This window comes from Perna viridis, chromosome 9 (assembly GCF_037379345.1).
Source record: "Perna viridis isolate PV_CMFRI_1.1 ecotype Kerala chromosome 9, ASM3737934v1, whole genome shotgun sequence".
NCBI lineage: Eukaryota > Metazoa > Mollusca > Bivalvia > Mytilida > Mytilidae > Perna > Perna viridis.
This window is the reverse complement of record NC_142453.1, coordinates 2796659-2811493: the sequence shown is the minus strand read 5'-3', so window position 1 is coordinate 2811493 and position 14835 is coordinate 2796659. Positions and strand designations below refer to the sequence as shown.

At 34.1% G+C, this 14835-nt stretch overlaps 1 protein-coding gene across 1 annotated transcript in view; it reads right to left on the bottom strand.

Moving 5' to 3' along the window:
• Positions 1-14835, bottom strand: part of LOC148606112 (uncharacterized) — a 125338-nt gene that overhangs the window by 67358 nt on the left and 43145 nt on the right. The gene's annotated exons all lie outside the window — the stretch shown is intronic.

Below are 14835 nucleotides of genomic sequence, written 5' to 3'. Positions count from 1 at the left end.
TGTTCATCTCTGTTGATATAGAGGTGCTAAACTTGAAATCCTTTATCGGTGTAAAAAATATCCAAACCTACACGGATGCATCGGTATTTTTTCTGCCGATATATGACTCCAACAATATCTGTTTTACACTTAGGGCATGTAATAGGGCGAGGTAAGGGTAACGTTTAATCGGCATTCGTAGTTTGATACTATTCCTGATGTATGATACAAAGGTTTAACATTTGTTTCTTTGGAACATTACGGTTTTGATTTTGGCGACATATATGTATTGTGTGTGCCTGTTTTTCCTGATGTATGATACAAAGGTTTAACATTTGTTTCTTTGGAACATTACGGTTTTGATTTTGGCGACATATATGTATTGTGTGTGCCTGTTTTTCCTGTCTGTGTGTGTTTTTGGTTTTGTTTTGTTTGTTTTTTTTTTAATATGTTATAAATATGCATATATCACGCGGACACAAAGAACAAAAATCCACATACAAGCAGCATTAAGTTGCAACACTCGGTGATATAGGATTTGTACAGACGTATTCCTAGTACATCAAATTCTAGGATTTTTTCTAGGACGGGGATAAATATATCAATTGCAATCAGTTTCCATACCTGTCATTAATTCGAATGTATAGCTAACCACGAAAAACGACTATTTGAATATTTTTGTGTGAAACTCAGACAATAAATATGAACGCCATGTTTCAACATTTACGTAGCATAATAAAGTCTCTAAAATAATTGTTTTGAGTCCAAATTGCTCATTTATATTTTTTACTTTGTATGTATTATTCTAGTTACTTTATGTTCTTTGTTTTGTTTGTCATGATTTCATTGAATACTCTTTCAATGCAACGTCCAATAATTCCTCGAAATCTCATTTTTTTTTTCTCATTTGGGAAGTATAGGTTATTTTCCAAAAAAGCTTAGTACTTTGGCGTCTATAACTTTTGTCGATCCGCAGTCAAATTATTCCAAGCTGAATAAGGCTTCGATGAAGGGACAAACCTTAATTTTGACTTAAATAGATTAGGGATTTTACTTCTACATGTAAATACATTTAAAGGTGATTCCTGGTATTCATTGAAATTCTGAGTCATACAATTTATTCATTAAAGTGCATTATTTGAAAATTGTTAAAAGATGTCAATAAAGAGAGGAATATGTTTTTTTTAAAACTATCATGAAAATAAAGTCTGTCCATTTCTATTGCAGACAAAGGCCTCTTCTAGAAAACTGTAAGGGAGCCTCCAATTGAAAAAGAACCGAATGGATAAATCCAGAATTTGAATTGTAGAAATTATGATGAGAATTGGAAACAAACTGGACAAAACATTACCAATCTTATTAAATAATACAAATGTACAAAATGGTTTTTTTTATGTTTGAAATTCATATACACATATACATGTATAAGTTACAATATATACATGTTATATGTATATACATGTATGTCTGCAAGTAAGACTGTCTAACAGTATTGTATAAATGTACATGTACATGTATGTCAAATAATAGAACTTAAAAGTGAATCTTTTTTCTCAGCGAGATATTGGCCTGATATTTTAATTCTAAAAAAGTAAAGAAGTTACGTAGGTTCTCAATGAGAACACAGTTTAATCAAAATGCATATCAAGATGAAATTCCCTATAAAACAAAAAAATAACATTATAACTCAAGCGCAAGGAGAGATAACTATATCACCTTTAAACGACAATTCATTACACCATATATCTAAAAAAATAATGTATACAAACATCGTCATTATCTTATTTACACTCATAAATTTATATATGAAAATATATGCCTGAGAAAACATAGCTCAAATGTGAAATATTAGATTGTTTGCATGCCTATGTGATAAATAACACTTTTTCCCCTCTACACAAAATATAATAGCTTGAGCAGAATATCAAGGCAGGAAACGAATAATTGATCAAAAATAATAAATTGTATAATATCATAACATCAATATTTAAACAAAATACCATACCTCGCATGAGGTGCAAAGGACTCATCAAATATCAAAAGTATATGTAGCTACTTCTCATCTCTATGTAATATGAATAGGTAAAACTGTCAAATATCTATTTGTACAATTTAACTATCACATGAGGTTATTATATCACACGTGCATCTAGTTCAAGTTGTTAATATCAGTTTTAACTTCTATTTAAATATGGAATTAGTGTTTTTTATTATTTCAACTAGTGTGTCAAGTTTACTATAAGTTTATACAATCACACTAGGAGACTCAATCTTCCATAATAAAGGTATAGAATATTAGTAAATAAATGTTAATAAATAAACCTTAACATAACTGACCTCTGAAAATTTCAAGTCAACACAACCTTCTACAAACTCTGAGATAAAAAAAAATATGGCTACCGACTAAAAAAGAACTCACTAATCGACACAATGGAAATTTTCCTCAAAAACTCAACTACATAAGATCAGTGTCATGACTGACCTAGGATCACTCTAATTAGCATATAAATAAGTAAAACACATGTACTGTAAAATCAAAACATACAGGTATTTCTAAAGGTAAATCTAAGTACTGAAATACTAAGTACTGGTCTATGATCGTCTGAAGAATAAAAAACCAATCAGTAAAACGAGTCAATATCAAATAGCGCATCAATTATATACACAATAATCATGTACACATAATACAAAAAAAAAACAAAAAAAAAAAAAAAAAACAGTGTACTACATACACCCACCAGCTAGAATATGCCGTTCCGACATCCGTCGGGACTGTTAATCTGAAATTATATTAAGTATGGTTTTACCTGCCTGTAAATACATGTCCTGCAGTAAATGTGTGTCAACCAAAGAAATAATACAATTTACCTTTCTCTCCCACTCACTGTTACCTACCTTGCAAACCGACATTGACATGTCATAATCACCAGACCTGAACCAAGATGGTGGTCTACGTTCCCTGGTTATTCCCTTTCAACACAAGAAATTTCAACTTCATCTCTTTCATCTATTGCAGGTTCGTCTATGTCATCTGACAGATGGGCGTCCCCATCCTCTGCTTTAAATTCAGGATCAAGTATTTCATCAGCAATGGGTGAGTTGCTGTCGACTTTTTCCTTCTGATGTACTACTAGGATTTTAGCTTCTGAGTTGTCTGAACTTGTGTTCATCCTTAATTCCATTTTAGTTGCCTTGTCGGGTAGAACTTGGCAAGGAATTGCAGGCAGTTGTCGTCTACGAAATACCACACAGGTAGTAGAAGGTTTCGGTGCATAGTTTTTATCTTTCCTTGTCCATCTTCTCTTCTTTATAAACTGGAATGGTAGTATTATCCTGCCTCAGTACTACAGATGGTTCATGTTCCCATTTATCGTCTAGTTGATGGGTTCCTTCAAAAGCTGATATCTTAATCAGACATCGATCAACTGGTTTCAACACTGCACCTCTAATTCGGGTGTCGCAACCTTCTTTTTGCTTCACCTTAGCTTTCTTACCTGCCTCTACAGTCTGTTGCTGTGCATAAGTCAAACTCTGTGTCAGGTCGGCAATGCATTTGGAATTTGGTTGTTGTTCATCTGTCCTTAAACCAAGAGTAACATCAATTGCTAATATAGGGTTCCTTCCAAACATAAGCAGAAATGGTTTATGTCCCGTAGATTCATGTCGTGTACAATTGTATGTGTGGAAAATAGGACCAACGTATGCCTTCCAATTGCTCTTGGGTGGTTTTCCAACGATCTAAGCATAGTTAATAATGTCCAGTTGAATCTTTCTGCCATTTCGTTTCCTTGTGGGTGGTAACAAGCAGTTCTTGATTTCTGCATTCTTATGAGTAGCATAGTTCTTTAATGATCTTTCCCTCAGACTGTGCGCCGGGGTCTGAATGGATCGGCTGAGGAATTCCATAATGGACGATAAAGCTATTAAAGAAAGCTTCGGCAGTGGTTCTAGCTGTTTCATTGCGAGTTGGTATTGCCTGTGCATATCTAGTGTAATGGTCTGTAACTACTAATATATGCTCATATCCACCTTTGATCTCTCAAGCTTTAGATAATCCATGCAGACTAACTCAAGAGGTGCTTAGGTTGCTATGGAACTAATGGTGCCCTCTGGTTCGTCGGTGCCTTTCTCGTAAGGCAGCGTCCACAATGGACTATCCATGTCTCTGTATCTTTATACATTCCTGTCCAGAAAAACCGGTCCCGAAGAAGAGACAGAGTCTGATCCTTGCTTTGGTGCCCCATGTCATTATGAAGTGCTTGTAAGACTGTTGGTACATGTGCATATGGTAAAACTAACTGTTTTCTCTCTTCTTCATCTATAGGTACCCTTCTGTATAATATTCCATCCATAAGTACTCAATCTCTCTATGTAGTAGATTCTGAGTCAACTCTTTCTTCGCATACCTAATGGGTGACTTCAGTATCTGCCTAATGCTGTCATCTAGGGCTTGAACTTGTACCCAATCTACCACGCTGCTAATGTCAGTAGCGACCAAATTATCATCAGGAATAACATCTGGATACACGGCCCAACTCTCCACCTAACACTTGGGAATCATTGAGCTACATATGGCCTGAACTGCCTCACTGGTAACTGTGCAATCTTCCTTTATGGGTAAACGGCTAAGAGCATCAGCATCTGTATTGTGCCTCCCAGGTCGGTATTTAATTTCGAAGTTGAACGATGCTACCTCAGTCAACCATCTGTGTCCAGTCGCATCAAGCTTTGCGGATGTCAATACACACGTAATAGAATTGTTTTCAGTTAACACAGTAAACTTATGTTGGTCGCAGAGGTTATCTTTAAATTTGTCGCAGATACTCCACTTAAGTGTGCCAAAAATTCTCCTTTAGGGGGTGGATAATTCTTCTCAGCCTTATTGAGTCCTCTCGAGGCATAGTATATTTTTTCTTCTGTCCATCCTGTTCTTGGTAAAGCACAGCTCCTAAAGCATCTCCTGATGCATCGTTGTGGAGTTCATATGGTTTGGTATAATCAGGATAGGCAAGAATGGGTGAGGTAACTAGCTTGCTTTGCAATATTTCAAAGGCTTCGTGTTGTTTCTATATCCATGTCCATGTCTTCTGAGTTTTAGGTTTACCTTTTTGATGTTTCTTGTGTGGTGTTGGCATCAGATCATTTAATGGACGGCTGATAAGACTAAAGTTCTGGATAAACCGCCGATAATATCCTACAAAACCCAGAAATCTTCAAACATCCTCCGGTGTTTTTGGAATAGGCAAATTGACATCTTTTTGTAGTCTTAGCAGGGTCAATCTCTACTCCTGTTTCTGATACCGCATGTCCTAAAAACTTTTCTTTTGAAGAATTCACATTTCTTGGATGCTTATTTCAAATTTGCAGACCTCATTCTGTTAAACACAAGCTGTAGGTCATAGGTTTTTCCAAAAACAATTACATCATCTATGAATACGCAGCAGATTTTAAGGTTAAGGTCGGCCAAATCAGTTTCCATAAGTTGTTGAAAGGTTGCTGGGGAGTTTAAATATCCACAAGGCATTCTGTTGAATTCAAAGAAACCAAGTTCGCCTACAGGAAAAGCTGTTCTCTGCTTGTGAGCTTCAGATATTTCTACTTGGTGATATCCACTTTTGAGATCAATGGTGGAAAAGAAGTGTAATATCCACCTTACTAAGTATGTCTATATTGGAAGGCGTATCATGATGGTTATCAGGTGGGATATGTTGAAGAGCCACAGGTTGCATTTCACAAAGTATACCTTTAGGTGGTATGGTGATGGTTCTAGTGGTGGTATTGCAGAGATATACTGTTTTGGTGCTTTACTATTGACGAAATACTGATTTAAAGTAGGCTCAACATCTAAGTCATTTGGTTCAAAAGCTAGATCACTAGTCTGAAGTATAACTGGAGTAGCCTGGTATGGCAAAGCTTTGTCATATCCCACAATTTCTATGGATGAGTTTGAATCAGTGGTAACTCTTGACTCTGCATTCCTGATTAACGCTATGCGATTGTTGTTTCTTCTCAGTGACGCTCTTGTAATTAAATGCATCTGAAACTTAAATACCATGAAGATGATAAATCTGCCCTCTGAAGAAACTTCTCACCGTGCTGCTAATACAGGTTGTCCATCATGGTATTCAGCACATTAGTTCAAACTAATAATGGTACTTCCTGATCGTACTGACTATTTGGAACAATCAAAATGGAATATGCTTGGCTTGTGGTGTTTCCATGAAAAGTAATGTTGGCCTCTATATACCCTAGGTATGGCAATTTGGTCCGTCCAGCACACTCAATATTAAGCAGGTTGTTTAACTCTCGAAGTGGGATCCTGTTGGCTAAATGTTCTTTGTAATAACTCTCTGATAAAGTTGTTACAGTAGACCCAGTATCCAATAATCCTGAAATAAATCTATCCACTGAGGCTATGTTGACCTCAGTTGGTTTCCAAAAAAGTCCTGGTGGTACACTGGATCTGTTATAATAGGGACCATCAGTCTTCTTGCATAAACCTATAACCGGCCCTGCGTCATAGGTCTTCTGATGTTTAAATATCTTCTCGAGTGGTCCATCCTTACTGCACAACTCCTAGCAAAATGTCCATACTGACCGCACTGGTAACATTGTGGCAGATCATATATTGGATTTGATCGCTGAGATGCTTGGTGACCTTGAGGCTGGTAATGTTGGTCTTGAGGCTGATAGGATTGATATGGTTGATCTTGATGTTGAGTACGTGGAACATATTCTGGGTTGGGTTGCTGTTGAGGAGTTTCTGAAGCTTATGGTTGAGACTGGGTTTGGTGTTGACCTAATGGATATTGGAATGGTGTGGCTGACTCCATATACTCAGATAACTGTGCTGGTTGACGGAACTGAAAATTGCGTCGCCGTAGTCTGCCATTCAATCTTCTTCTTCTATTGCCTCTTCTTTCTCTTTGGTATTGTTGAACAGGTGGCTTTGGAAGTACCATTTGACTTTTCAGTTGAGACACAGAATGGGTAAGTTGCTGTACCATCCCCTTCAACTCGTCAATCTCTGAGGTACTGTCCACTTGAGTAAAGATTTGAAAATTTGTGGTTTCTTTGATCTTTTACATGCACTGGTATGGTCCCTCTCTATCTGCCTCAGGGCTATCCTTAGCTTGTTGAAATCTTGGTAGGAATCATACTTGTGGCCACTTATATCCTTCAAATCTAGTCTTACATCAGTTTACAGCATTGAGTGTAACATGGCGTTGACATCCTGGTGCTTCACAACTTGTTTCTCTAAACCTTTCCAATAATATATTCCAGACGAGCGCTCTAGGAGGTAACATCTCTTCGTCTAGCACTATAGAATTCTGCCAACAATTGCTCCCTGTTGTCCACATTTCCATACATGTTATCTAGTGTATTCAAAATATCTTCCATTGTGGCTATTCGTGCTACTTGACCTTGAGGTGAACGGCGAACAGCATACTCCTTCTGTTCATTACTATATGCTGGGTTGCTACCTCATACTTCTACAAATCATATGGTGTGTCTGTTTTACCCTCTCCACCAGAAAAATATTTCATTGTTGGTGGATATGCTGATGTAGTAGTGGCTGATGGATCATCATTCTTCTTAATCCTAGGTCGGTCATGATCCACCCTTATCTTTAGGCTTCATGGATCATGACAACTTATCAGAGTTTTCCTGTGTTTTCCCTTCTTTGTCATCTTAGTACTTTTTTCAGCCTAGCCTCCAACTCTTCTGGTGCACCCGTCTGCAATAGGATGTTATCTTCTTCACTTAGCATTTCTGGTTTGTCATCCTCAGATGTTGTTGCCATGTCTAGGACTATAATTTTTTATTCAGGAATATCAAAAACTGATTCTAAATTAGTAATCCAAAAACTTAGTAAGTCAAGTTAGTAATAACAAAAACAGTACACTAAGTTGGTAATCTAAACAAAGTACACTGAAATTGAATAATACACAAACTTAGTACAGTATCAAAAGCAACATTACTGCGCATGTAGCATAATCAAAACCAAAATTAGCTAAATTAGTAACTAAATCACGTAAAACAAGACACAAAGTTAGTAAAGTCACAGCAATAAGCTGTGCAGTAACTCAGTAAACATCTAATAAAAACTACTAATGTGCTCCACTGTACACCAATTAGCACAACTTCACAACTATATATAATAGGATATCCATATCATAATAGAAAAAATAAACAAAAACAAAGAAATAAAACAAAACAAAACATCAAAGACAAATGATTAAGCAAACATAATACAAAGCTTATAGTCAAGAGTCAACGGACACAAACAACAACAAGAAATAAAAAAAACAATCAATCAGTGCAGGAAAGAAGTCAAGTGCAAAACATGCAAAAGCAATCAAATAATCAAATAAAGCAAACGATATAAAACACAATTATACACTACTGATACATTACTGATACTGTAAAATCAAACAGATGCAAACACACAATACTTACAACCCTTAACACTATTAAACTGATCATCTGAATTACACGTAGCTGATATACGCTGATCAGACCAGGTCACAAAGACAATGAAAAAGGTGATGCAGTTAGTATATGTATCCCTGAGCTCCTGAAATGGCTATATCATCACCTGGTATCACAAGCCCCTCTACAAATGAAAACTGAAATACAAATACAACATAAATAATAATGCTCAGAGTAATACCGGTACCCACTATAACTCACTGGTTCCCTGGAGAAGTCAAACTAAAACAAAAATAAAGTGACTGTAATAATTGACGTCATAGTTCACAACACAAATCAATCAGGTACAATACAGCTCTGAAAATGTACAATCTTACAGTATATGGATTTGCTCCTCCCTTGAACCAATCTCTGTCAGTAGCAATCTGTACAATATAATAAGAACAGCAAATAATAATAATAATAATAAAAATAATGAGTAGTCCGCTACGATCTCTTACACATCTACTGCCAGTACACTACAGGTTTGTGCACTCTAAGCCTCCATGACACTACTCACCTTTAAAGAAAAAAATGAGAAAAAAAACAATACAGCAATCAAAATAGAAATGATAGCATTAGTAACAATTCACAGCAAAAAAATAATAATGATAATAGACAATCATCCACAAAAATATATGCAGAAAAATAATGAACGATTCATGCAGTATCTACCCTGTTCAAACTATAATGAACTGTCGAAACTGTTCAAACCTGAAAAAGGGTGGGCCAGAGAAAGTATAAACTCAAGGCTGAGATGTACCACTAAGTGATGTTAGTAATGACTAAAAGTCACGGAAAATGCATACATACTGACACATACAAGCAAGAAGAGTATTTACGCTTAACTTTAGTAAAAAAAAAAATTCTATTTATGCCTATGTATATCAAATCTCTCTAAATTCTAAGAGAGAGAGAGAAAAAAAAAACAAACAAACAAACAAAAACTAACTAAATGTACTGATAAACACAGGACAAATCAATCATATGTATAAACTGACATAAATTTAATAAATCACAAACATATAAATAAATAAATTAATTAATTAATTAATTAATTAATGCAAATACAAGAAATCAACTCACACATAACATGACACCAAAAATAGACCAAGTGCAATGTAATTTTCAATGTATACTTTAATCTCTAAAAAAGTGAATTTAGAAGAAGATAAACAAATAAATACACAAAATAACCAAAGTTCACTTTAAAAAAAATACAGGGAAGAAAAAATATGAAGAGAAAAAAAACAATCTGAAGATTCTAAAGTAAAGTAAATTCAAAGTCTAATTTAAATAAACTTCGAGAATGAAACTGAAAATATCAATGTTTATTCTCAAGTGGGTGTGGCTTTACTTCCGGTTTATATTATCATGACACAATGGGGGTGGGGTGGGGTGGTTATCAGTGTCATGTATTCCTCCTAGAAAAAAAATCACAAGGGAAAATAAATATAAAAAATAATAATTTCATTTAAAAATAAACCATGTATTTACACTCAATCAGTATAATGAATTAAAATATTCATGACTGATGCATACTAACGAAATACTTCAAGTATCGTTAAAGTTACACACAATATAATTGTTTTTGTTCAATCTATTATTTCAGAAATTATCAATGTCAACAGTTTCATAAAGTTTAAAGGGAAAAATTCAAATGGCAATTTCTAAATATGCATGGAAACATATACAAACATACAGATTTTAAATGTCATACATAAATCAACGCCAGATCTGGTTCAGTATTCTCCGAAATAAAAAAAAAAACGTCGAATCCAAAATAAGAGCTTTCGAGAAAACGGAAGTGCACTAATAAAGTTCAAAGGTAAACACACAGTCGACGCGTCACTAACTGTTTCGTCCCATTAAGTTATCCACATGTCGAAATCCACGTTGGGCGCCATTGAAACGCCTGACTAGCTTACAAGGCGTTGAAATAATAAGAGTATATGATTGTTCTAACACGGTTTATTCAAGATGCATATCAAGATGAAATTCCCTATAAAACAAAAATTATATTATAACTCAAGTGCAAAGAGAGATAACTATATCACCTTTAAACGACTATTCATTGCACCAAATATCTGAAAAAATAATATATATGAACATCGTCATTATCCTATTTACACTCATACATTTATATATGAAAATATATGCCTGAGAAAACATAGCTCAAATGTGAAATATTAGAGGGTTTGCATGCCTATGTGATAGATAACATTTTTTCACCTCTACACAAAATATAATAGCTTGAGCAGAATATCAATGCATGAAACAAGTAATTGATCAAAAAAGTAAATTGTATGATATTATATTTAAAACAAAATACCATACCTCGCATGAGGTGCAAAGGACTCATCAAATATAAATGTACATGTAGCTACTTTGCATCTGTATGTAATATGAATAGGTAAAACTGTCAAATATCTATTGTCACACTTTAATTATCATACATTCATCTAGTTCAAATTGTTAATATCAGTTTTAACTTCTATTTAAATATGGAAATATTCTTTTATGATTTCAACTAGTTTATCAAGTTTACTATAATTTTACACATTCACACTAGGAGTCTCAATCTTCCATAATAAAGGTATAGGATATCAGTAACTAAATGTTAATAAATAAACGTTAACATAAGAATAACTGACCTCTAAAAACTTCAAGTCAACACAACCTTCTACAAACTCTGAGATAAAAAATATATGGCTACCGACTAAAAAGAACTCACTAACCGACACAATGAAAATTTCCCTCCAAAACTCAACTACATAAGGTCAGTGTCATGACTGACCTAGGGTCACTCTAATTTGCATACTTAAAATAAGTAAACACATGTACTGTAAAATCAAAACATACAGGTGTTTCTAAAGGTAAATCAAAGTACTGAAATACTAAGTACTGGTCTATGATCATCTGAAGAATAAAAACCAATCAGTAAAACAAGTCAATAAGTATCATATAGTGCATCAATTATATACACAATAATCATGTACACATAATACAAAAAATGCTGTGCTACAGATATATACATTTATGAATGATTACTTCTTTTCTGCTGAATATCCTGGCAGAATACCTAAATTGGATATTCAGTGTTTCACTCTCCCCAGCTTATGTTTTGATATTATATGTCTGTACATAGGAGTTACTTATGTTATTAACATAAAGTATGAAGTTGCAAGTCTTTTTCTAGATTTTCCTTTCTTGTAAAGACGCCTAAATAAAGTGAAGGATCAATGATGAACACCAAAAACCATGCTTTCCTTATGCTATAAAATTGTCCTTTGATAAATTCCCAGCCGCAGCCCTTGTTTCTGTATACTACTAGGGTCCATCATCATGTTTCGGGTTTCCAGAGAAAAAAAAATCTTAAAGCGTTACTTCGGCAATTAGAAGAAATTAGAATGTGGTTAAATAAGGATTTTTTTTAATTTGGCAAATTTCAAAATTTTAAAACCTATTTATAGATTTTTGTTCATGTTGGACAACAAACGTAACATGACATAACTCCTCATTACTTGACAAAACAATAGAATTCTTATGTCAAAAGTCGATTATTAAAGTTCGATTTATCTTTCTTTGTGTATTCAACATTTGTCCATGACGAATCTGCTTGATAATTTTCACCTGATACCTTAATTTATGACGCAGTATTGCACCAAAATCGTGTGACAAGAGGCAACACCAAAACAGACAGAAGACTACATTTGTAGTCCAATCGATGTATAGGCGGAGGAAGAGATCGGGGGAGATTTAGAAAGAATTGTCTAGATGAAGAAGTAGTGTGTGATAAAAAGTAAAGTAACTGGTAAAAGAAAGGAATATAACGTGTAAAATTATTTTAGTGTAGTGTAATCTTGGTACAGCAAGATAAATAATGTTGTAATTTTTTTATGTTTCTGGGGAAAATTTTAGTAAAAAAAAAACATTTTTCTTTGTCAAATCGACAAAAAAGTAAGTAAAATAAGATTCCTCTATTGTGACCTTGGCTATACCTATTTGAGGAGGATATTTTACAGTAAGACTTTTACTGTTTTTGTACAATGTATGAGTATTATTGAAAGTCCTTACCTTGGAGTTACTTCCTGTCTTCTGAGTAGACGTCTTTGTCCATGCTTCTATTTTATTTGGAGTCCTGATTGCTATTTTACTTTTTTTCTCTGCGCCTCCTATTTTGGTTGATCTCTTTTTCTGTTACGTATGTTTTTTTTTTTATTCTGGTCGTTGTCCCTGATTGTGGTATTTTCATTAAGTTAAAATACGGGTTACCTATATTTTCCTTTCAATGTCCAAAGGGGCGTGCTTTTTCTCTGAACTAGAAAACACCTGTTCGTGAAATCTAGTGATGTTCATTTTTCTCTTACAGTAACGTTCTCCTTACTATCATATCCATCTTTACGATCCTCAGAACTGTGTGAATAATTTGTATATTTTCCAGCTTATTACTTTTAAAGGGGACTTTTACAATACCTTCATATGTGTATGATGTCTTGGGGTTGACGAAGGTCAAATTAAGGGAAAAAATGACGCGCCCTCTAGATCTGCTGGTTAGATACATATTTTGCGCAATTTTATCACCCTCGGCCAAATTGGCAATTAATTGTCGCTTGTGTTATATTTAGATTATAATGAATATTCAATTACCACACGATTTTGGATAATCCATATCTAATATGTATAAAACTAAGAATCAAATCTTTACATTTACGGAAGAATTAAGCAAAATTCCTAACTAATTGATAGCAACGAAAACCTTTACTCGACAATTTATCGGTACTACAGAGATGTTGTTTATTTAAGTTTAGTTTTGAAATAATAATGCAATTCTGTGAATTTTGCGTGCATCGGGAAAAATTATAACTATTGTAGAATCCACGTGAACTTATTTTTTTCGCTATTCCAAAAACATCGCCTATATAGCCGCAATTTAAATTTCACAGAAATTTCCCGTTAAATGGTTTATATATGACGTTAACAACTAGTTGAAGTTTATTAATACTTTTTATATGCTATAATCAGAGCGAAAAAGTATTTCATTTGTCAGAACGCATCATAATTGTATGTGTTTCACCATCACTGTTGGTGAAAAATAATCTTCATTTTATCTAAAATATCACAAAACAAGGAGAAAATAGTAGAAAGTAGAAATTGTTACATTGTAAATGTAAAAATAAATAATTCAACATAATGCTTATATTTTTTGTCTCAAAATACCTTCAACGCGTTCCAACACTTTGCATAATGTTATTTTAACTAGGAGTTTTGCAAAAAAACCTATTCGGGGTTTACATGTAATAACTCATATCTATTATAATATCTAAAATAGGATGGTGATCTAGACCTGTAAAACACATTACAAAATAATTGTGCTCACTTAACTATGCAATTTACCTATTCCATACTATATGCTATTATCAAACATTAGACTGTATGGTAAGGGTACGTTGGAAAGTATTATAAAAGTCATCAGTATCATTATTAATCAGTCAAAAAGGTAATCTGTAAAAAGAAGATTCTATGGTGCATATCTTTATTGACTTTATAATTGCAAACGTTTTACCGAATTAAACCGGGTAAACTCGGTAAACACTTAATACAACATCAGTCAGACCCTTGAACTTAATATGTTTAATTTTCTAACGAATATATGTTTACTACTCATCTTCATTCACTTCATCTTTGTGTCTTTTAACCCATGTAAGGTTTGCTGATTTATTCAGAAAGTGGTTTATTAAACGTTATAAGGAATAAATTACCTATAAAATATTAAACAGATGAATGTTATAACAACGAATGTGAGGTTCGAATGTTCAGTCTTACGGACTTCGTCGGAGAGAAAAACCCAAACTCTCTATACTTATCTCTTTATAAAGAGTAATCAAGGGTACCAAAATTATAACGGTAATTAAAAGAATGTAATCCAGGGACAAAGACCAGACATGGAAAACTCGAACTCCATTAAAAACCGGGGGCATGGACCAGGTACACCGGTAGGGTAAGCGTCCTTCAAAAACTTCAATTGCAATATTATATTATTTAAAATAAAACAAGTTTAACCCAAATCTAAGATTTTTTTTTCTCTCTCACTCTCTCTCTCTTGAATAGGGCTTGAGCATGTTAATCTCATTTGCGTGTTGAATATACGCTTTTTCAAAGCTTTACATCTCTGCCAAACTCGATGCTTAACCCCGACTGTTTTTCTTTTACATCCTGCAAAGCAGAGCCTATGACCTGTAGCATGTATTTAATCAGGTAAAGGATGTTGGTCTGCGAAGTAGATTCCGCACATATAAGTCTCGTCACATGATACTGTAATTTACGGGAATGGGTTTGAAACCCCCATGCAAAAGCAAGGGAAGTACTTGTTATAGAGTAGAA